Source organism: Notolabrus celidotus, chromosome 22, assembly GCF_009762535.1.
Source record: "Notolabrus celidotus isolate fNotCel1 chromosome 22, fNotCel1.pri, whole genome shotgun sequence".
Taxonomy (NCBI): domain Eukaryota; kingdom Metazoa; phylum Chordata; class Actinopteri; order Labriformes; family Labridae; genus Notolabrus; species Notolabrus celidotus.
In genome coordinates this window covers 20,161,305-20,183,987 of record NC_048293.1, presented here as the reverse complement: position 1 = coordinate 20,183,987, position 22,683 = coordinate 20,161,305, and the positions used below count along the sequence as shown (strand labels likewise).

The 22,683-nt window shown below is 40.2% G+C and overlaps 1 long non-coding RNA gene across 1 annotated transcript in view; it reads right to left on the bottom strand.

Moving 5' to 3' along the window:
* Nucleotides 1-1,155: 1,155 nt before the first annotated feature.
* The window catches only part of LOC117806343, a 180,038-nt gene continuing 158,510 nt past the window's right edge, over nucleotides 1,156-22,683 (bottom strand). The window contains exon 4 of the long non-coding RNA XR_004629646.1: nucleotides 1,156-1,932. This is a non-coding gene — a long non-coding RNA (uncharacterized LOC117806343). The remainder of the gene's footprint in view (nucleotides 1,933-22,683) is intronic.

The window sequence follows — 22,683 nt, the reverse complement described above, 5'->3', positions numbered from 1 at the left end:
GGCGTAATGAAGCCCCTGGGTCATGAGTTATGCATAGTGGATATAAAGTGTGATGAATCATTGATCTCTTGATGGTCCTGGCTGAAATTGTAATGCTACCTTATAGTCTGACTCTGTGGTTTAGATGAAGCCTCTTTTGTTCAGTGGTGCTCCCTTGTGGCTGAGAAAATGTCACAGTGCTCATAGCGCTGGTTGAGTAAAGCTCCCAGGAGCTCTGTGACCTATATAGCAGAGCAGCTAATTTGGATGTTAAAACTGTGTTAGAGGGTGGTCACAACAGTGAAATGAAGAAGTATAGTCATGTATCTTTTACTCGAACCGTTCGTAATCATGGAAGACAGAAAATGAAATGTCAGAGACTTAAAAAAGACAATATTTTGGCTGATTGTTGCAAATGTTGCCACCCTCTGTTTTTCACAAATCCATTTAAATTGAAAAATCAAAGCATGATGCGGTTGCTTGTCTCAGAGCAGAGATATAATACTATATTCATATGGGGGCTCCGGGTGCACGAAAGGTGAAGTACACTGACATGTTCATAAATATTAATGATGGCGGGGGGATAAACTGCAGGAGATTGCATGTGGACGGTTGTTTGTAGGGGAATCGCACAATCAGTGCAGGCAGCGGTGCATTAAGTCACATTGGTTGTGACCAAGCAATATTTTTACATGTCTGAGCTTCAGATCTCACACTGAGACTGCAAATTGAAAATGCAAAAACCAGCAGACTATCATGGTCTAAAGTCAGCAGCGAGTAAGACGAGTAAAGAAAGGCCAAAGATACAGCGTGTATGAGATGAACAGTCTGATCATCAGAGAGCACTGACTCTGCATTCAGCTGGTAAAGCAGAAAAAGCTTTAGGTGTCTTTTTCACATTTGCTTTTATCACGAAGGTCTTTAATGAAGTTTCTGTAGAATGTGCTTTCCTGGGTCATTATCGAGTTTTTTTTTTTTCCTTCAGTTTCAAATGAGATGCATAAAGTTAACACAAGCTGTCAGTAACAGAAGGCACATATGCTTCACAAAAATGTAGATGAAGATTACAGTACAGGCATACTTTCTTTATCCGTGGATGAAATGGAGGGGGCGCACAGAACAACGAGAATGCCATCATAATTTAGTTTAGTTTTTATTTTATTATTGTGTCATGCATACAATCAGATCCGCAGCCTGCATGGGCTTACAAGACACCATACAGGGTCAGGGTCAGGGTCAGAGCGCACAGCACGATCATTCCTTGAAAGGAAACTGAGGGAGAAAATTATAACAGAATAAAATAAAAATGCACACTACTTAGAAAAGACTATCCTGTCTTCTTTTCCAGGCTTTTGATACAAAATTAGCAAGTTTAAACACGTCACAATTAAGCAACCAATTTAGATTTTGCATATCTGTCCACAACAATATTTCAGGCTTTTTACAGGCAATTTGTTGAAACAATATCTCTCTGAGGTCATAATAGTTTCTATCAAACATCTCACAGAGTCTGTTTTCTTCTGGGATATTTTTGAATCGGCCGACCTCAATGGCCAGAGGAAGAACACCAAATCTTGACTTTGTAACCAAAGATCTTTGGCTTCTCTGTAAACGAGACTTTACATATCATTCTGGGATGAAACATATGCAAATATGTCCTTAGTTTCGGATTGGACATTTTCAAACCATTTTACTTCATATTTCAACATGAGCTTATCTTTCACAGAGTAAACAATACAGCACAAATTATTCCTGTAGATACCATACACTTTAAAATATCTGATGCAGCATCAGTGGCTCCAACACCTGCACTGAATTCAAAACTGTACACTATGCAGCAGCCAATGCTTCATATACCGTCTACAGCTGCAACAGGTTGAGGGAGGAGAGGCGGTTGCAGTAGCCTCTGCTGTGCTGCGAGCAGGAAGAGGAGGAGACGTGTGACGGCTGATGCTGAGGAATGAGGATGAGGAGGAGGAGAGCTATGAGAAGTGGTTGCCATGACCTGAATGCTGGAAAACAGACTGAGGGAGGGTGCAGGGAGGTAGTGAGTGCAAGATGACGGATGATTTATTAAATGAATGAGGATGATAATAAGATATGATAACGCAATCACAACACTCTCGTCAGTTGACACAATAAGCTACTTCTGGTGCTCAGTCATTGATGTTGTAACAGACTAGTTCATTAATACTGTAGCAACTATGACTGTCTTTTCTAACATTATTTTAGCATTGGTTAACAGATAGGGACTTAAATCCGTACCCTATCACAACATTATTAAAAGGATTATGCAAATGTTACCTTAATTAAACATGCCAAAAGGCTGAATATAGTTACACCTGTAGCTCTGCTGAGTAAAACCAACATATGCTTTAGTATGAAACCCAAGTACGGGCCCAAACAGAGTTCAATCTGCAGAGATTTCATTAGGAGTCAACAATCTTTTACTTTAAAGGATTTAGAAGAGGATGTGAAATGAGTGATTTCTTTGGCAATACGACCCATCATGACATCTTTATATCTTCAAAGGACCGGTGAGGCTGACAGCAGGATAAGAAGCCCCTGATAGAGTCTAGACACTGGAGGTGGTGATGATGAAAGGATGCAGGATGTTAAGAGAAGTGGACATCTGAAGAACTCAACCTGGATACTGATGATGATGGAGGAGTGGAGGTGACTAGAGTGGAGGAGGGTCATAGTGATCCACGTTGAAATAAGAAACCGTTAGAGCATGAGAGGAGAGCAGTAGCAGGATGATTGATTGGGTTGTGGCAAAATCTACGGTGGGTAACTGATCTGCGACGGCCAAAAGATTTTCATTAAGTGGAACATGCTACAAATTAAGAAACGATGCACATTCATAAACACATGCAGACATATGACAGAAATGCAATGATGGAAACGTGCTGCAGAAAAACGGCTGCATTAACAGAAAACGTACTGCAGATACAAGAACAATGAAAAGCCAAAAACACAGAAACATAGGAAAGACTTGCAAATCAAGACACTGTGGAGATAATTAGTGGAACAAGAGATAGTCTGTATATATGGTACACCCAAAATGTGTGACCACTTTTGTCTTTATATGTAATTTTTACGTGCAAAGCATTCCTTGTAGTGACTGAAAAAAAAACATCTATGCCTAAAGGCAGTGATAATAATCAGACAAATGGAGTTTCCTGTGTCTTCATGTTACCTGAGTTTTACCTGTATTTTGCAGGATTCATTTTTGTTGCTGTGGTACCATTCCTAGGACCCGTAACATATACAGAACACATAATGATAGATGCTGTCAGAGAGTCTCTGTGACTACTCACTGACTGCAAGCAAGAGGAAAACTGTATAACCCGTTAAAAAATTCAAACAGTGTTATCAACAACAAATTCAGTTTCTCATCAAGTTAAAATAAAGTTGAACTATGGAAAAAGCAGTTTCTTGTCTCCCTCACTCTCACATTAATAATAAACTGTTTCACTGTGTGCCCCTGCAGGCCCGGAGCACCTTCACTGTCAAGTCTGGATTTGCAGCAGCTCTCTTTGGCATGTGTTTTCTTGATTTGCATCATTTTTGTATCTGCAGCGTGTTTTTCCCCTCTCAATTGTCTCAGACTTCTGGGTGTGCATTGTGTCTGAATTTGAAGCACGTTACTCCAAATGAGGACGCTGTTTCTGAGTAAGAGTAAACAGTGATGAGAGAAGCAGATGGAGATTGAGAGGGAAAGAGTGATGGAGAGAAACAGAGAGGTATAAGTTAATGATGAATCAATGACTAAATGATAGGGTATGAAACAGTGTCCCTGTTTCTCCCTGCTTCCTTCCAACGTCACGTGGAAGCAAGCCAGCTAGACAAGCATCTGCAGAAGGTGAATATTGACGCGTGAGATTTTATTCATACCACACTTTAGTACATTTCAGTGTTGAATCAGTCTTTAGTCATTTTGTTTTACTTGTGATTATTTAAGTTTCTCAAATCAACATTTTCAAAAGTTACAAAGGGAAGGCCTTCTGGGGTTCATTTCTACATCCGATGACGTGAGTCTACTGCACGCTCATAGAGGGATTCAATCATTAAAAATAATCAGACAACTGGTTATGTTATCTGCATGATTGTAAGCAAGCTGAAGTGCTGCCAAAAAGGGAAGAAGAAGAGACAACAGGATGACTGTTTAGCTCAAAGTGATAAAATCAAATTTTAGAAGCAGCATGGGGCAGGATTGACTCAGCAGATTGGCTGTCATACTAATACTGTCAACAGAGAACAGCAGAGCCAGAATCTTGACTTTAACAGTATTGTCACTGAGTTCGCTGACAGGAAGGCCCACAGGAGGAACTTCTTGCTGCTGAGTACAGGTTTCTCTTCATTACAGGGTGGGATGGGGTTTTAATGTACAGCAGTATCATTGTTGAGTCGCATATATTTGGAAATGTGCACCTACAGTGTGTTTGATCAAATTGGGATGCAGTACCTTTAATGCTAATAGTGTGTGTTTTGTGCATGTCAAGGCGGGAGTCTACCGCTTTTTAACCCCTTCTCCCGCTGTACTCCCGAGCTGTTATTTCTCCCTATAATCTCCCTATTTCACGTTGCTGTCAACCAAATGAGTGTCCCTTAACTTATAAGGCACGTTCCCCATTAGATATTTTAATACCAACATTTTTTTAAAAACCTTAATTCAATTTTTATACCATATTTTTTAACAAGTTCCTCTAATCTCTAACCGATTATCATGAAGTCCTCTACTTGAGCCTTCCCAGAGGAAAATTTAACTGCTCAAGGCTTTCTCTTCTAAGTCTCTGGAGACAAAATTGAGATTCTCACTCTCATTCAAGTTTCAAATTGTTCCCATTGGTTTCTCATTAGTGTCTCCTAAAATTCACTAGGAGAAATAGTTGAGACCATGACATGAGTCTTATTTGAGACTTAAATGAGAGATCTCATTAATGGCTATTTTCTTCTCTTTTTTTAAATATATTTTTGGGCCTTTTTGCCTTTATTTGACAGGACAGCTGAAGAGAGACAGGAAATGTGGGGAGTAGAGAGAGGGGGAAGACATGCAGGAAATGGTCGACCGGCCGGGAATCGAACCGGCGACCCCTGAGACGAGGACTGTAGCCTCTGTATGTGTTGTCTCTGTTAGACTACTAGGCCACCAGCGCCCAAAAGAATCCACCCCTTTACTTATAATAATCTGGCTAAATCTGGTCAGCCCTTTTGCGGCCCATATTTTAAATAAATGGTCTGTCATACCTGGTATGAAGTCTCTTACAATTTCTCTCAAAGACACTTTGTGAAGTTGTTTTGTTCCACACAGACTTGTAAAGGAAGGACCATATTGTGAAGTCAAAGAAGAGATCCTTTGACATCTAAATAGCTGATCTTGAAGTAGTTCAAATGTTTTAATGAGAATTGTAAGTTTGTGGACAATTACATTGAAATCTTAATTTTGCAGGGCACTATAAATGTTCATGAAAAGATGAGCTCAGGCTCTTTCTTTGCTCCATCTGAGCTCAACTTGAGACACAAAAACTGAGTCTGACAAAAACAAATGGATGAGGTTAGATTGAGACAACTGAGAGAGCTCCCTGATTTCTCCACCTGAGCTCAAAAGGAGTCACAAAAATTGAGAAATACCTGAGAATCATTTCAGATTTTGACCAGATCTCCTTTTGAACTGAAAGGGAGACTAAGCTGAGACTTTTGCAACTTTTTTTTCTGAAGGCAAGAATGAGAAACAGGAGACATAAGCTATAGTCTCATTTTGCTTTCAAACAGATCTCATTGTTGTTTAGGAGACATAAATGAAACACTTTTGAGATCTCCTGTCTACGTTTCTTTTCCTTTGGGTTATATTCAAACCTCAAAAACATCCACCCCTCCTCTCCCTGTAGATGGTTTGACGCTGCATGAGATCGTTTCTGACAGCAGGTAAACACAGACACCGAGCGACAGGTAGCTGTGTGACACCGGTAGCTGAAGTGTTTATTAGACAAATTGTTATGAGTTCAACAAACTTCTGCACTGTTTAAAGATTTTATCCATCCCTCATTAACGTGGTTTAACCCTGTTCTTGCTAGCTAACTTAAGTTGTGACGGGCAATAACGCAGCATAGTTCATACATTTTGTCACATGTATAAGACATGGATTTTTTAAAATGTTGTATGTTTTCATTGCCATATTTTACTGCAAACCTTGAAATTAAGAGACATTTAAAGTATTTGACTTACATATCCGTTTATCAAATGTGGTAATCTGCAGTTTAGGGTCATATACGGACGGGACTGCTGGGTTCTGGCTGATTTTAGGATACTTCAGAAAATCTCCCTATTTTTCACAGTCCAATGTTGTTAGGTATGTGCACTGTAAGCTATTTTTTATGTGAATTGGTTGTATGTACTTCTGTTTAGAGCAAGAATGAGGGGACCCCAAAAATATTTGCACCAGGACCCATCACAGATTTGTTATGCTACTGCTATAGCAGCTAGTGTTTGACCCACTATGGGAGCAGATATACGAGCACTAATGTGTTGTTCTTGTTCATACTTGAATAAGCACATTGACCGTATTGTAAAGAATGAATAAAACGAGAGGTAAAGTGGGGTATTGATTCTGTAAGAATGCTATTCCTGCTTCTTATTGAGCTCTTCGTTGTATTTTGTATGGAATGTTATGTTATTTCAAAACACACGTTGAGCAAAAGTGCACTTTAGTAACACAATAGTGCTCTTGATGTTTGGTTTACTCAGAGATGGTAAAAGAGCTGCAGAGAGAAAGCAAAATGTCTTTTTTTCCCCCTCCAATCTTTCCTTAACAGCTATGATTGCAGGGCAGGAAAAACAAAATTACTGTCTTGCAAACGGTCTGTCTGTAATGACTTACAAGGAAGTATAGCATTTTTTGATCACTAGCTGGGTTTTTGCCTGTTATTTTTCAAAAATAATTGTATTCACCATATTTCACCAATATATTGTCAACACAAGCAGATAGAATCACGTGTACAATCCATGCAGACGTCATCATTACAGATACCCTCTATTTTTAAGCAGCTGGCCTGGAAAGGATTTTTTTTTTAACACCAATAGAGACAGAGCCCACACACTGAAGACTTCACTCTGGTTTTCACACAAAGTTAGTTTAGTAAAATATAGTTGCTACATCTCTCCTTTGCTCTCTCCATGACTCAGTTTTTATGTCCCTTATCTTGTTGTCTGCGGCACTCTTCTTGCCATTAAATCAGTTTCCTCCACAGGGATTAATAGAGTGGAATTCAATTGAATTGAACACAAGCTGAAGTAGATTTGAAGATGCAAAGGCAGTGTGGCATCTCTTTTCACGTATTGAAATGATATATAATGTGCTTATCCTAAATGCCTCTGACAGGATTAACCACAACAATTTAAGGTTTTCCCCAGGGAGTTCAGTGCAAAACCACTCCTCAACACACACACACACACTCTCACACACACACACACACACACACACACACGCACGCTTACAAACACCCTAAGATTGCAATGTAATTGCCTTGGTTGGGGCGGTGAAAGCTGCAGAACACACAGCGGTAACTCACTGATTCAGAAGTGTTATTTATGTTCAGTGGAGTCTGCTGCTAGCTCGGGGCGAGAACTCTACTGTCTCTGTCAGCATTGTGTGTTGGCTCTGAACAAAAATGTAATAACATGCTCTGCGTTGCTGTTGTTGTTTTTTTTCCAGACGACTAACACTATTTGGGCCGAGGACGAATACTTCCTGGGGCGGTGCTGTCACTGCTGGTGGTAAACATGAAGTCTGCCAGTAACATGGTTTCCTTTTGAAGCCATCTAGTTCATATCTGTCGGCAGGGAGTCCTGTGGTGAGGCGAACAGAAATCCTCCAGAGACTCGCAGTTAAAAATAAACCCATAATTTCATTATTATAAATAATAATCCTGCGTGTGACTGTGTTTATATGCAAATTTCTCATTACGCCCACTCAAAGTAATGATACTGGCACTGGAAATGTTCAACAGCCTACAGCGTCAACCCAGAGCCAGGACGCACCGTCACTGACAGCTATAGACTCTGTGGTGTACAGTCAGCAATTGAATGGACTCCCATTCCACAAATACCCCATTTAACACATCTGTAGTGAGGTTTCAAGCCTAACTGCCCCACAAAATAGGCATATTTATCCTCAGCAGCTGGTGTCTGCAGTATATATCCCCACTGGGACGAAAAAGCCACGTCCACAAAGAACAGGCCTGCTGTAATCTGCGAATGCTGGGCTCACATCAAAGCGCTCGCCAAGCTTAGATTGCATCGCTCTCCACCCACTGTTTCTGTCCCCAGCCGTCATTCTGGGCGGGCGTTTGAGCTGCAGCCATGTCTTGATCACAGAGATGTGGTAGATAGTGTGATATGGCTAAACTGCTGACACAAGGCTCTCAGGCAGATGGCACCTTTTGATTCTGGGCCAAAATGTTCTCTCCAGTGGCAAGGAGTTCAATTTTGCTGCTATTCATGAAAATTTCATCAACTGGAAAAAAGGTAGTCTCTTTCATAAAATTGGGTCTGAGAGGGAACAGATTTTAGAGAACTGAAGTATCACAGTGTTCTGTGTTCTTTTGAAGCTCCAGGATTCATCTCTAACATGCAAACTTGTTTTTTTAATTTATTGTGGTTTTCATTGAACACCTCCTGTCACGTGGACTAAAGTTAACAAATTCAACATCAAAGAAGGCACAATTAACCCAGCTCAACAAAGCATTCTCTCTCTGATTCAATACAATTTACTTAAGAAACAATAGAGAATAGATCTGCATAAATATTTTACAGCATTGGTTTAGGTGTAATTTGTAAAATGTATCTGGCAATGTTTGTGGAGTTTTGCTACTCTAGTTTGAGTCTAGTGTGGAAATGTAATATGTTGAACCGTAAAGCTGGATTCAAATGTCATTCCCTCTGAAACTGCAAACTGAGGTCTCATAGACATCAGTTTTATATGCTATGGTGTGTTTACTTCCGATGATGGAGTTTGAGGTGGGGTTTGGGGGGGGGGCAGTACTGGAGGGCTATATTAGTGGTGACCATAGACCGTAAAATACATGGATGGGTCTCGGAGACATCACCCATTGGTTTCTGAAGCAGAGTTTTGAGGCCTACTGTCGGCAGTCACTATATTGAAAGTGCTGACTGAACCTTCCTTTTAGATGTCCAAACCTGAGGCAACGTGGTGGAGTTGAGACGAGCTTTTCGCCTCCTCACTAAGTCAGTCCAGCCCCTAATTTTGCAGAACTTGTAATTTCTATAACTTCGAAACTAACAACTTATAAAAAAGGATAGAGAAAAGTGCTCTTCAGATCAAAACTGATTTTTGAACCTGTTATTTTTGCTGTTTTGTGCTTTTTTTTGAAGGGCAGTGTATCTGGTTTCAGGTGCTTCTACAGCCAGCCTCAAGTGGACACTGAAGGAACTGCAGTTTTTTAAACATTCCAAATTGGCTTCATTTCTCAAGACTGGAGGTTGCTGCTTGGAAGCGACTTGACAGGCCTAAAGATAAAAATTAGGAAGTCCGTGGACTCGAGCTCTACAACACTACTTATGAACCAAAGGCCATGTATATAAAGATGATAATGTCCCTGGGTAAAAGGTGAAATCAGTGCTGGGGTTCCTTAAACCTGCATTCTCTCTCTTGGCCAGCAGGGCGAGTCTCTACTGGTGACAACAAAAAATCTGATTATGGTTGACAGTCAATCAATCAGCTGCAACACTGCAGCCTGGACATGGGGATTGGAATTCAATTCATGGAAACAGATCTGGGAGACACTAAATGATGTCATTGGATGGTTTACAGATTTTCATAGCTGGTCAAAATCTAGACAGAGATGGGATGTTGTCGATTTGCAATAACATCAAAAACAATCGCTCTGCATGTGGTTGTCAGTGATATACTGCTCTCATCTGGCAGCGTATGATGCATGTCAAAACCCTGACACCTTTTGGCGTTTATATAACACCCCACACACTGAAGGTATTTGGCATCAGATCTCCTTGGATTGGCAAATCTTGGCTACGGTACCCCGAGAACCTCCTCTGTCTTTATGATTCATCCTGTGTGCACAGTGAGCAGTCAGTGTGTGAGGCATTAAAAGGATGGAATTTCACTGCCAGCACTTTTGGAGTTATGCAAAGGGATGTAGTCACGCAACACAAAGTGGCGAAAAACAAGCCCCCGGACACCCCTTTCCATCCCAATTTAGTTTTCTGTCCTGATTGAAAGAAACAGGAAAAAAACATGTATTTGGTTCATTTCTTTTTCATATATCAATACTTTTGACAGTACAATTCTCAACCTGACGGATAAGAAATGACTGTAAACCTGGCTATAAAACTTTGCAATACTCCTGAGTGACTGATTTTTAGACGCAAGCAATTATTTCATACCTCTCTCTAATTCCTGTGTGACTATTTCCAAGATAGATTTCAAAATAGTCACCCAGGACCTTACATATCTTTGAATGTTGGCCCCTGAAGGGAGAGGATAAATACTGAATCCATTTTCTGCAGCCAACAACAGTTGTCTGATTTGCTTTAGTGGTTCAAACCACAGTATGCCTGTAAAAGTGAGGCATACATTCCTCTGCAGTCATAATCATTTCAAAAGATGAAGTCAAATATTCTGATTCACATCCTGTCAGTACTGAGGTTACGCTAAAGTCACTCTGTACTCAGTGCCCTCTCTAATGTGGTTCTTTGAATGTCCGGCTGGGGAAAAAATATACCCAGGTGCACAACATTTACTGGTACATGCATGAATGCACACAAAAGCACACAACCAAAAACGCACAAATCAGCTCCGGGCACTGAGTTGCTTCCCCACTTGGTGACCTTTGAGACCCAGCTCGGGGAGATAAATGTTTTTTTTTATTATAAAGAGATTTTCATCTGCCTCACCAGCCTTTAACACATACAAGCATACATTTGCAATAGTCCACTACACAAAGTTCACACCATATGTATGCTGTCCATGATTCACTCTCTGTCCGTAAAAAGCCACAGAGGCCACAGGACTCGGCTTGTTCATCATGTAATCAACAGCTGCTGACTAAATTGAGATAACAACTTAAAACTGACAACATCTTCATTTAAGCGCTCAAACAAGCAAAACAGCTACCTCCAGATATTCCGTGTCTTCAAATCCCTAAAGAAATAACCGGCTCTCAGATGCTAATTTCTTTACTTTGTTCACTTTGTGCCAGCTTAATCCATAACTCTGTCCGTCTGCTGCTTGGTGCTGAGCAGGTAGATGATTTTGCAGAGCTTCATCATTATTATTTTTCAGGTAACAGCTGTCTGCTGCAGCATGTCTGAGAGCAGAGACAGACAGCCAGACAGCTAAAGAACAGACTTAGACTTCATAAAGCCAAGCTGCAGATTCACATGAAGTTTTTCTTAAGGGTCAAAACTCTGAGAAACTGTTTTCAAACACTTAAAAATGTTTAAGTTCCTTTGAAAAAATGTAAATCAAAATGTTGTTGCATGTTAAACATGACAACAGAATTTTATTCTTTTTCAGTTGATGCGTCTGAAAGTCAGAAACACAGGTAAATAATATATTTTTCTAAAAGTGTTTAAATGGATTACAACATAATGTGTATCATAAGGAAAGCTAAATACAGCCATTGTGACAACAGTTGTCACATTCCAACTCAGTAGGTGTCAGTATACTATCCACCATTACACTCAGAGAATAATGAACAAGTGCAGCTACAATAAACTGACCAGAGAGTAAAGATGGTGTCATCCGCGTGGATGACATTGTTTCAGAGGAGAGTAACTTGTTTGCCTGTATGTCATATATGTAATTTAGTTACATATATGCTTCCATAGTTTGCAATGTGCCAAACACGTGCAAGTAATCCAAGAGGATGAAAATAAAAATGAAAGAGTCAGAAATGTTCTTTGTTTTTGTTTTTTGGGGAACAATAGTGATTTCAGTAAGAATTGGAAAGTGTAGAGATTAAAATAGTTGAAAAGTTCATTTGCAAAAACAGATAACCCACTTTAAAAAAAAAAATTCAAATTGTTTCAAAAAACATATTTTTTCTATTACTAGCTTTAGGTATAATCAATCAACCAAAGTTGGGTGACTTTGAATAAGTCAAAATGACATTGCTAATAAGAGGTATCTTAAAAATGTAACTTTATTAAATATGGATATAAAAATAATTGTGTTTTCTGAAAATGTATAAAACGGAGTTACTGTATCTGTTTTTGCAAATAAAATCTTCAATTGCATATTTGCTCCCTAATTCTTAGCCTCTCTTACTCTAAGATGTGAATAAACTTCACATTTAGAAAAATCTAAATGTAAAAATAAACATTAGTAATCTTATCGGAGTAGACTATTAGAGGTTATCGGTTATGGGCATGGGCTACAAAAAAAAAACATTGTGCAATCCCAATAAATATCTCACAATTTTTCATACATGTTCAAAACAACTATTACAGTATTCAGTACTGTTTTATATATAACTAGAAAGGCCAACATTATTGTCCCGATTTTATTAATTTACCTGCTGTAGGTTAGTAAACTCCCCTCTGGAAGGGTTGTCAGAAATGATACGGCGGACAACTCGAGTCTCCTTCTTTTTCCGTTTATTTCACACAATAACGCACACGTGCCTACCGACACTCGGTGGCTAGAAGAAGTAAGACTCTCAATTAGTTAGCTAATTAGTTAGATAGGTTGTAAACCTGCAACAAAAGCACAAACACAACTCGAAATTAACAACTATAAGTTAACATTAATTATTGTCTGGAACATATTCACTGACTATTCAACTACTCACCGACAAGGCGTACCAGTCCTGACGTTTAACTAAATGAAAGTGAAACTTAAAGGAATATCCATACTTTTTGTAAGCCCTGCCCACTTCACACACAGTTGGGAGATCAGGATGCTCCAATCAAATCAAGTCATGTTATGGTCTCATGAAAGATATATCACTTAAATAAAAAAATGGTTAAAACTACTGTTAAGTTATACAATTATTACAAAAAGTGACCTAATATTAGATTTGCAACCCTCAGCTGCAACTCAAGCAACAGGAAGGTACAGATTATAAAATGACAGGAAGCGGCGCTGGTTATAAGAAAGCCATAAGGCCGAGTTATGAAATGTTACCGTCTGATAGCTTAATGGATGTGACATCTTAAAGAAGAAATAAACAAGCCAACACTTTCATAAACCCTCCAAGAAGGTTCAAGCATTTCAATTTGACTACATCTGGAGCATTGCATCATCCAGCCAGCCGGTCTCTCTGCTCTGCCCTCAATCATACCTGAAGCTCTTCATACATCCATGGCAGAAAAGACTGTTTTCATTCATAGGTCATCAAATACCAGCCTCTTTTGTGCCTCAAAGTCTCAACGGATTCATATGTTATGCTTTAGTGTCTGCTGAAGTCACAAAGAGCAGAGAAGAGAGACGGAGATAGAAATGTAACCTTTGTTAAAACACCTTTTTTGAATTTGAGAGGAATGAAATACTTTTTTTTTCATACACTATTGTATGAAAGGCAAAAATACAGTGTAGTGACGACCTGCACTTTGATGGTGCCCAGGATACATCTGTAGTGTAGATGCTCCATTATCAGATTTCAGAATGAATAGAGAAGCATGAGTGCATTTTGAGCAAGGACTGAAGTATTTGGTCTCCTTTTTTTTTCCTGCAGCGATGACAAACACACCAGACTGCCCAAAGGCATGAGAAGGCATTAAGTGTTTCATTATGCGATTGATTAACCACTGAAAGCGATATTTGTAGTGTATACTTGAGAGCTAATGAGGGGCGTCGGGCAAATTTGGAGGCTTTGAAGTGAGGAGCTGAAACCCAAGTGGTCGGCTTTCACACCCACTGGCTGATTTAAGCGCATTATCTGCCATGATTGGTCCAACTTTGCTCACTCCGTTGCTGCTTTTAAAGAGAGAGTGACAGCTGAAAGCAGAGGCTTGATGAAGGAGAGGAATCAGGACAAACCGCAGCACGGAGGCACTGACAGGACGGAGAACTAACGCAGAATATGTTGCTCTCCTCACGTACCGCATGATGGACTTGTCTCTGAAGTCAAGAACGAAGCAGTTAGGATCAACACAGTGTCAGATCAGGCTAAGGGTGACAGCTTGTTTCTACGTGTTAGAGGAGTCCTTATTTCAAACAAATCTCCAGGCAAAGAACAAAACTCCACATCTCAGGGGTTTCGGATAAAAGTCTTTCACACATGCACAGCACAATGCACGTGCACACACCGACAATTTCCTGACATTCTCTGTGCACGATGCATGTGACCCAAATATCTAAATCTGTGCGACCCTGTCCAGCCTCTAGTAAAAGTCGGATGAAAAGATGTGTGAATGCAGCAGTTAACAGATTATTATTATATTTACCACTGGGTGCAAGTTGTCCCACTTATTGAAGCGCATGCCTCATGTACAGAGGCTGTAGTCCTCCTTGCATGGGTCACTGGTTCAACTCTTGTCCACAACCCTTTTCTGCATGGGTTCCCCAATTCTGTACTCCCTGTGTTTCTCGTCTCTCTTCAGCTGTCCTACCAATGGAGGCAAAATTGATTGAAAAAATAAAAAAATCACCACTAGCAAGTGTGCAGGGTTAGTGTGCCATTTCCATTAGGCAGAGTTTTGCGCCTTCACACTCTCCACTGCTCCCTTCAGTTACTTTATTATGTTTCCTACCTTTCATTTTATATTGGAGAAAAGTAATTCACCATGTTGTAATGATATAAATCCAGACGGTGTGATGGTAGGGTAGAATATAAGAAAAATGGATGCAGTCTGACCCTGCATCCTAAACATCTTATATAATTTATCCTCTTGGTAATTATCACGTTTTTAGACTGGAGGTTGCTGCTTAGGCAGGACACAGAATAAACACTTTTCTTCATGTGCATGTGTTTGTTAAACAGGTAACACAGAGAGGAAATCACTTCTACTATGTGTATTTAGTAGAATTAACCCAGTACATGTGTACAGACAAAAACAGCTGTTAAAGCCAACTGAGCGCTGATCCAGCAGTGATCAGCTGACACCGTCACTTCACGTAACGCTCAAGATGTCTGATGTCGCTTTAAACATGTTTCCTCATTTCCCCACTCCTCTGCTTCATTGCCTTGTGTCTCTCCATGGACCTCTGGTGGGAGGAACCAGGCTGCAAGGAAAAGATACAAGTGTGGGATGCATGGATGTACCTAAGACGAATGGCGGCATCATCCATTGGTTTCTGAGGAGGCGTTATGAAGCCAAAGTATTGGGAATGCTGACTCAACCTATCTTCAATCAATCTACAGTTGTAGAAACTGGCAGAGGTGGAGCTGAGGCAGGCCTTAAGCCACCGGGCAAACAGCTACAGTACAATCTCCTGCCTTCAAATCAGACATGCTCCAAATTAGGAGTACTTATGCAGAACTCTTTGCCTGAATATCATTAAAATGGATGTGTTATCATTTTTGTTTTACCCTTGTACAGTTGTCATGAATAGAGAAATAAGCTACTGAGACCAAAATGAGTTTGTATCTGACTGTAAACATTCTTATATCTGCTGTATACTGACAGCTTAACATATGGACCTCACAGGGACTCCTGGGTTTTTGTAGCGAGCCTCAAACGGGCATTTGAGGAGCTGCAGTTTTTTTGCAGTTGCACATTGGCAGCACCCTCTACCCAGGGGCCCTGTCCTTGTCACATACAAGTCATCTCAGTGTTAATATCCTGCCACAATTATCACCTCCGTCACAAACTACACCCTAGCGCTGATAGGAAAATAATGAAGGAACTAATGAAGGCTACATGACAATTAACTCTTAGATTCCAGTCAAACCCTCTAGCGGCTGCAGGGACGAATAAATGACAGGAAGCAATTACAGATACTAAAGGAAGAAGAAATTATGTGTGTTTTTTTGCAAGCTGAAGCCTAACTGTGTGGTTGATAATTAGACAGGTGTGATGTGTCTTTAGGAAGAAATTACACTGCATTTCCCCTTTTCCAATGAGCCCTGACTCATGCTCATTATCACTCCTCCAGGGGTTTCAATCAAATGTGCATTGCCTTTCTGGCAAGGGAATGTTTTGCTGGTAACAGAAATTTGGGTGTTGTGTGGAGTGGATAGTCTTTTGCTCAAACAACAGAAGTGATGCATGAACTGGAGACAGTACAAAATACCTTGTCAGTGGATGCTAGATTCCAACTGTTCTCAGTTTTATATTCATTGTTAATCAGAAAAGTCTGAGGCTGCTTCAGTCGAGGCCTCACTTTGCCTTGTGTGTCTCGAGATAATGGTTTCATTGGGATGAAATTAAGGCTTGAAGAGATGTGACAGACAGCCAACTCTGTAGGCTGGCACACATTACAGGATCTTCAAACCTTCACACATTTAGAGACCACACACATGATGACAACAAAAGTACGATCGCACAAGGTCTCTCTTCTGATCTTATAATATATATCTTAATTCGCGACTCCTCTCGGAGCATCCCACACACTACAGGATTTCTAGTCACAAATATTAAACCTGTTCATTATATATGATCTCTCCTTCTGAAGCCTTTTGAGCAGCTCCGACCGGACAGAATCACTCTAAACATACCCCACACCATAGAAAAATCACACACGGTGTCGTTTGCAAAGATCAGACAATCGGACCTTTGCTGGCTTTGATCGTAAGGGGGAGATCGGGACAAAAATCTGCCCGATTATCCTGTAGTGTGTACCCGCCTTTACTCACTTCACTTCAGCACTACACTGGCACTTTCCTTTCTTTCTCTGCTAAACTTTCTCTAAGTCTGTCCTAGTAGTAGAGAGCTGTTGTCTATGTGTGTGCTTGGTTTTTATTTCACTGGAGCCACTTAAGCAGTATCCAGATGAGCAGTCATAATGTAAAATAACTTTCTGGACTTTTTTTACACCTATCTTGTAAGTAATAGAAACACTCAAGAATCTGAGATATTATAGTTGTTTGTTCCCAGGCCATTTACACAGGAGAGAAAACACTTTAATACAATGACTACACTTGTTGAATGTGTGAGCAGTCAAGTGCCAAGTTGAGAAACACAACTCAAAGTGCTCGAGTGCAGGTGAAGTTTGCAAGCCTGTGTGAGTTTATCAGTGCTCGTGGGGCTCTCTTGATTAATGAGATCCTCTTGTAGCTCCAGGAGAAGACACGGCTCAATCAAGCAGAGGCACTGTGATGGTTTCATTAAATATCTTTATTAGGAACACAAAGGAAGAGTCACCCACATAGCACTAACGTGTTCCAATGCAATGTCAATAACAAACAAAGTTGCTAGCAGTAATTTAATTCAGAATTGAGCCATCTTCAAGATGGATGGAAAAGTTTGCATTGCCGGCGACTAAATACTGAAGATGATTTTGATGAACTGTGAACCATCAGGATGAGAAACAGAGCCTCGAGCATCCCGACAGACAGTTATTGCCCTTCTTTGCCTTCAGACTGATGCTACACTGCAGGGGTTTTGACCAAGTAAACTCAGAACTCACTTTTTTCTTTCTAAATTCTCAGTGTACTGCAGAACAGATCCAACAGAACAGTCATACTACATACTAAATCCAAACGTAGCATGTAGTAAGCAGTATGTAGCAGGCCATTTCAAAAACAGCCCATCTCTTGATTGCCTATCTATGGTGGCCTGTAGGTGTCAGATGATTTACAAATTCAAAAAGCTTTGCAAAACACAACAAAATTAGTAAAAAGCAAAAACACAAGAAGCCACAACAACGCCACCAAAGGACGACAACAGAAGTACAGATGCAACAGAAGTTTTGCCAGTGTTTCTGACGGACTGTAATTCCCTATGGACACATGTGGATGAGTCGTGAAAGTAGGTAAAACAATGATTGCTCGCTAATGATAAATATTGCTTCTGACAATCTCAGTGAGGAATAGGTTTAATGTCCTTATTATCATATAACAGAAAGGGATGTTAATCATTAACATTCCACTTGTTTCTGTCTTTAATTGGTAGTCATGTATTAAGTGGGATGATGCAAGTTAGAATCCCTAACTCACCCTGTCAGGATTCTAGCTTGCAAAAGCACATGTTTACTACAAGTATCCTTTACATTTCATCCACAAAATAAAGGAAGAACTTCATGTTTCGAATGTATTCAGCTTAATAAAATAACATGTCAAATGTTCTGTTGTAATGTGAGATTTGCTGTACATCTTTCGTGTCTGTACAAACTGAATCGTGCTTGCCTTGTGCTTGTGTTCCTCGTGTCTGTTTATTGCTGTTGGAACCAAAAGCAGCTTGTACTGTAGGCTCACTTGTAGACTGCTGGTGTTCAATAAACTCTGAAGTGGTATGAGATACACTTGGCTCTGAAAATAAAACCAGCATTGTAAAAACCTATTTTAAGATCAGGTTTAGTGGACTGTATGTTGGCATCAGACGTGAGATTCACTTGACTACTTGTGTGCTCTAGACCGTGTTGGAATTTGGACCCACTCAGTAACTTACAAGAATGTAGAGAGAGGTAAACCTTAATGAATAATAAAAAGTACACGGAGAAGCTAGAATAGATGCAAAAAGTGAGAAAACCTTTTTGTGTGGAAACTTCCTTGGGTTGAAATAAAACTTTTCTGTTATTGGCCGTGGTATCAGGAAAACAAATTGATTTTGTGATGTGCGGTCCAATCTTGATTGAAAATTCAGCGTCTCTTTGCAAGATGTAAAATGATGGGAAACAGTGAGCAGTGCACTGTTTGATTCTCAGATTTTGCATCCGTCTTGTTACAACACAATGCCATTGACTTTCTGGTTTTGTAAATATCAACTGACCTTTTTCATCACCAGTCTGTTTATCTGTTTGCTTGTCTTTTGCTCTCTCATTCAACATATCTGAAAAACATGTGATACAAAAACTTTATTTGTAGAATAAATTCTCAAAAAATGAAGTTTTGTAGCAGATAAAGAATATGAACAGTTTTTTTTTTTTAAAAACAAGTTGCTTAAAATCCAGAGTATATATATACAGTGGATATCAAAAGTCTACACACCCTTGTTAAAATGCCAGGTTTTGTGATGTAACAAACTGAGACCAATATAAATCATGTCAGAGCTTTTTCCACCTTTAATGTAACATATAACATGAACAATTCAATTGAAAAAAAAAAATCGCTTTTAGGGGGAAGAATAAAAACTAAAATGATATGGTTGCATAAAGGCTGATTTATACTTCTGCGTTGAATCAACGGCGTAGCCTACGCCGGGGGTCTGCGTAGCTCCCGTACCTACGCCTACGGCCTACGCACGTAGCTGACGTGCACCTCCTCCAAGATGTAACTCCCCGTAGAGCCGACACGGACCGCAAGCTCTGTGATTGGTCCGCTCGGCGGCTTTGTCTTTTCCGCATTTACAGCACTTCGGGGATCCCGGACATCGGCCGCACATCGGCCGTGTATTTCATCTCCTCCTCTCTATTCTTCATGTAATCATGTCTCTATGATAAACAGCAACAAGTATCAGCTGTAGATTAACATAACACGCTCTGAATCTCTGTGGAAAAGTAAACAGAGATCGTAGCGGGACCGGAAGCAGGCGGCTGGCTATCAGAGAGACCGCACTGCCCTCAGGCTTTTCGGCGGAGAATTGCTGCGCGATCACGGACTCACCGACGCACAAGTATGTGGTGCTCATGTCTGCGTCAGCCCCTGCTGCGTAGGGGAGACGCAGAAGTATAAATCAGCCTTAAGTGTACACACCCTTTGACTAATAATTGTTTGAAGAACCTTTTGATTTTATTACAGCACTTCGGTTTTTTATGTAGGAGTCTATTAGCATGGCACATCTTGATTTGGCAATACTTGCCCATTCTTCTTTACAAAAAAGACTTCAAATCCATCAGATAGTGAGGGCATCTCCTGTGCACAGCCCTTTTCAGATCACCCCACAGATGTTCAATTGGATTCAGGTCTGGACTCTGGCTGGGCCATTCCAAAAATGTAGTCTTCTTCTGGTGAAGCCATGTTTTTGTTGATTTGGATGTATGCTTTGGTTCGTTGTCATTTTGAAAGGTGAAGTTCCTCTTCATCTTCATCTTTCTAATGGAGGCCTTGAGGTTTTGGGGCCAAAACTGACTGGTGTTTGTAACTGTTCATACTTCCCTCCACCTTGACTAAGGCCCTGGTTCCAGCTGAAGAAAAACAGGCCCAAAGTATGATGTTGCCACCACCATGCTTCTCTGTGGGTATGGTGTGCATTATGTGATGTGCAGTGTTGTTTTTATGACAAACATATTTTTGGGAATTATGGCCAAAAAGTTAAACCTTGGTGGACCTGCACTGCTTGGGAGTGATTTGCCAAGACTTGCACTACACATCTCTGTGTTTCACTTGTTCTCTTGGGTCAAAAGGTATTTTCAATCAAATCAGCGCTCCACAAGGTTTATTTTAGTCAAACAACTCACATTATTTTAAGCTGAAAGCTTATTAATGCAGCAGTTGGCATCAAGACAACGAACCCCCCATACATTGAAGTACTAAATACCTGGCAATGAGTTGGATAATGTGCTTATGTGAATCCTGACAAGGTCAGACAATTTAATTCAATTCACTTCAAAAACTTTATTTGTCCCTGGGGGAAAGGCCAGAGAGCAGAGGTGTAAAGAACAAGAGTTAGCAGACCAGGCCCAGACACAAAGACATCCAATCAGGTAACACCTCAGGACAACACTTCTATCACACTTTACCTTTCCTACACTTACAAACACAATGAAAACCACTTTCATCAGTGACATCGCCTTCCTCTTGCATGTTTGTATGACGCATGTTGTCTCGTCTGTTTAAACTGCATTTATTGAACACAATTGTCATCCTGGATAGGAGTGCTGGTGAAGATCCTAACTTCTGGACATGAATCATTAACGCTGCTAAATTCCACACAATAGAGGAGAGTCTTGCCAGCATGAACACTCACTAACAGGCTGCGCAGCTCTCCACACACCCACAGCCCCACACGGAGGGAGAGACTCGGAGCACCCTGAGAAACAGTTGGATGTTCAATGTTCAATTGCTGTGAAACTGAAACCCTGAAGTGGCTCTCATCAAACATTTACGTTTCTGAGATCGGATTAGCAGCAGTGAGAGTCCTGATGCGTCTGATAGTGTCTTCCCTGACACTGCAACAGGGAAACTTTATTTGACACATTGGTTTGGTTGTCTGTGTTATTGCAGAATTAATGCTTCGTGTGGAGCAACTTCTCAAAACAGAAAGTCACTTTGCAGGGACACAATGATATATTTTTGATAGAAACAGATACTGCAGCAGTGGTTAGACAAAACTTGGCCATCAGTTTCAATAATTGAAAGAAAAGTGGTAATAAAGGCATGAAGATCAGCAAACCCACCTCTGTAGAAAATGTCATAGCTGTCCTTGGCTTACATTCATATTGACCCGTAAAGGGCACAATATAAAAAGAGATGCAATATTTGCATATAGATTATAGTTAGAAATAAGTCACGGCTGTGCAGCGTAATGTGATCGTCTATCAAATGCATGATTCATCTCAAAATTCTCTGATCTGGTGCCATGGATGTTATTTGCCCGGCTCCACATTTCAGAACATTGTTTCTATTTTAACACTTCTTTCTATCTCTCTCTCTCTTCCCAGATTTCACTCTGCTGGAATAATTGAGGTATTTGGGTCATGCAGTCAATGGAATAGCACCCCTCTGTCATGTAAGGACTTCCTGAGGAGCGTTAACAAAATAAAAGATGATCAGCATAGAACGGGGTCTTCATTGATTTGCCCACAGAGCAAAGTGCTCAGTGTGATAAATGAAGAAATATTTCTCTGCTAAATTCAATTCTGCATGAGCGACAGCCATTTTAGAGGCATGATATAACCATTTAGAGTTTTTATTTTAGTCTAAACTATGTCATAAAAAAAATCCCAGCTGTAACTGCTCCGTAAATCATGGAATACAAAGATGTATCCATCATCTTTCAAGCGTTTATTTCACCAGAGAGCTGGGAGCAGCCTGGGAAACACAAAGTAACTCCTCCTGCCACATTCATCACGAGTTGCGGCTCAGCGCTTATACGCATCTCCGGGCTGTGTCTGCTGGTGTCATAATGGTGGTTCGCTGGAGATTTGCAAATAACATCTAAATATATAACAAGCAGGCGGAATGAAGAGAGGTGCCTGAAAAAGAACATTGTTGTGAGGCTCAGAACTCACTCAGGAGAAGAAGGGAAGAGCTGAGGTAGAAAAGTACAGTCATAATTGGTGTAATTTTTTGCTTTTCACTCTTTTACCTTGAAATATTTTACTGACATTCACAATATTTCCTCCTGTACGACCAAAGAACATTAGTCTGGAAGGATTAAGCCAAAAGTGATGTAACAGTTAAAGTCCATGAGTGTCCATCGTAACAGCAGACTCTGTTGTTCTCACAAAGCTAACAAACATAATTAACCTTTTAGTTTTCATTGCAAATCAATGATACTTCAGTTCAGCAACCGTCTAAGATGATTATGATGTAATCAAAACTTACTGGATGTAAAAGTCTACTTGGCACTCACCCTGAAATGTCAATGTTTAGAGATGAGCTGGTAAAGCTTGGCAGTGAGATTCAGGAGGAGTTTTTCTTGTTGTTCTTTTGATGGATACTTTTCTTTGGACATAATGTT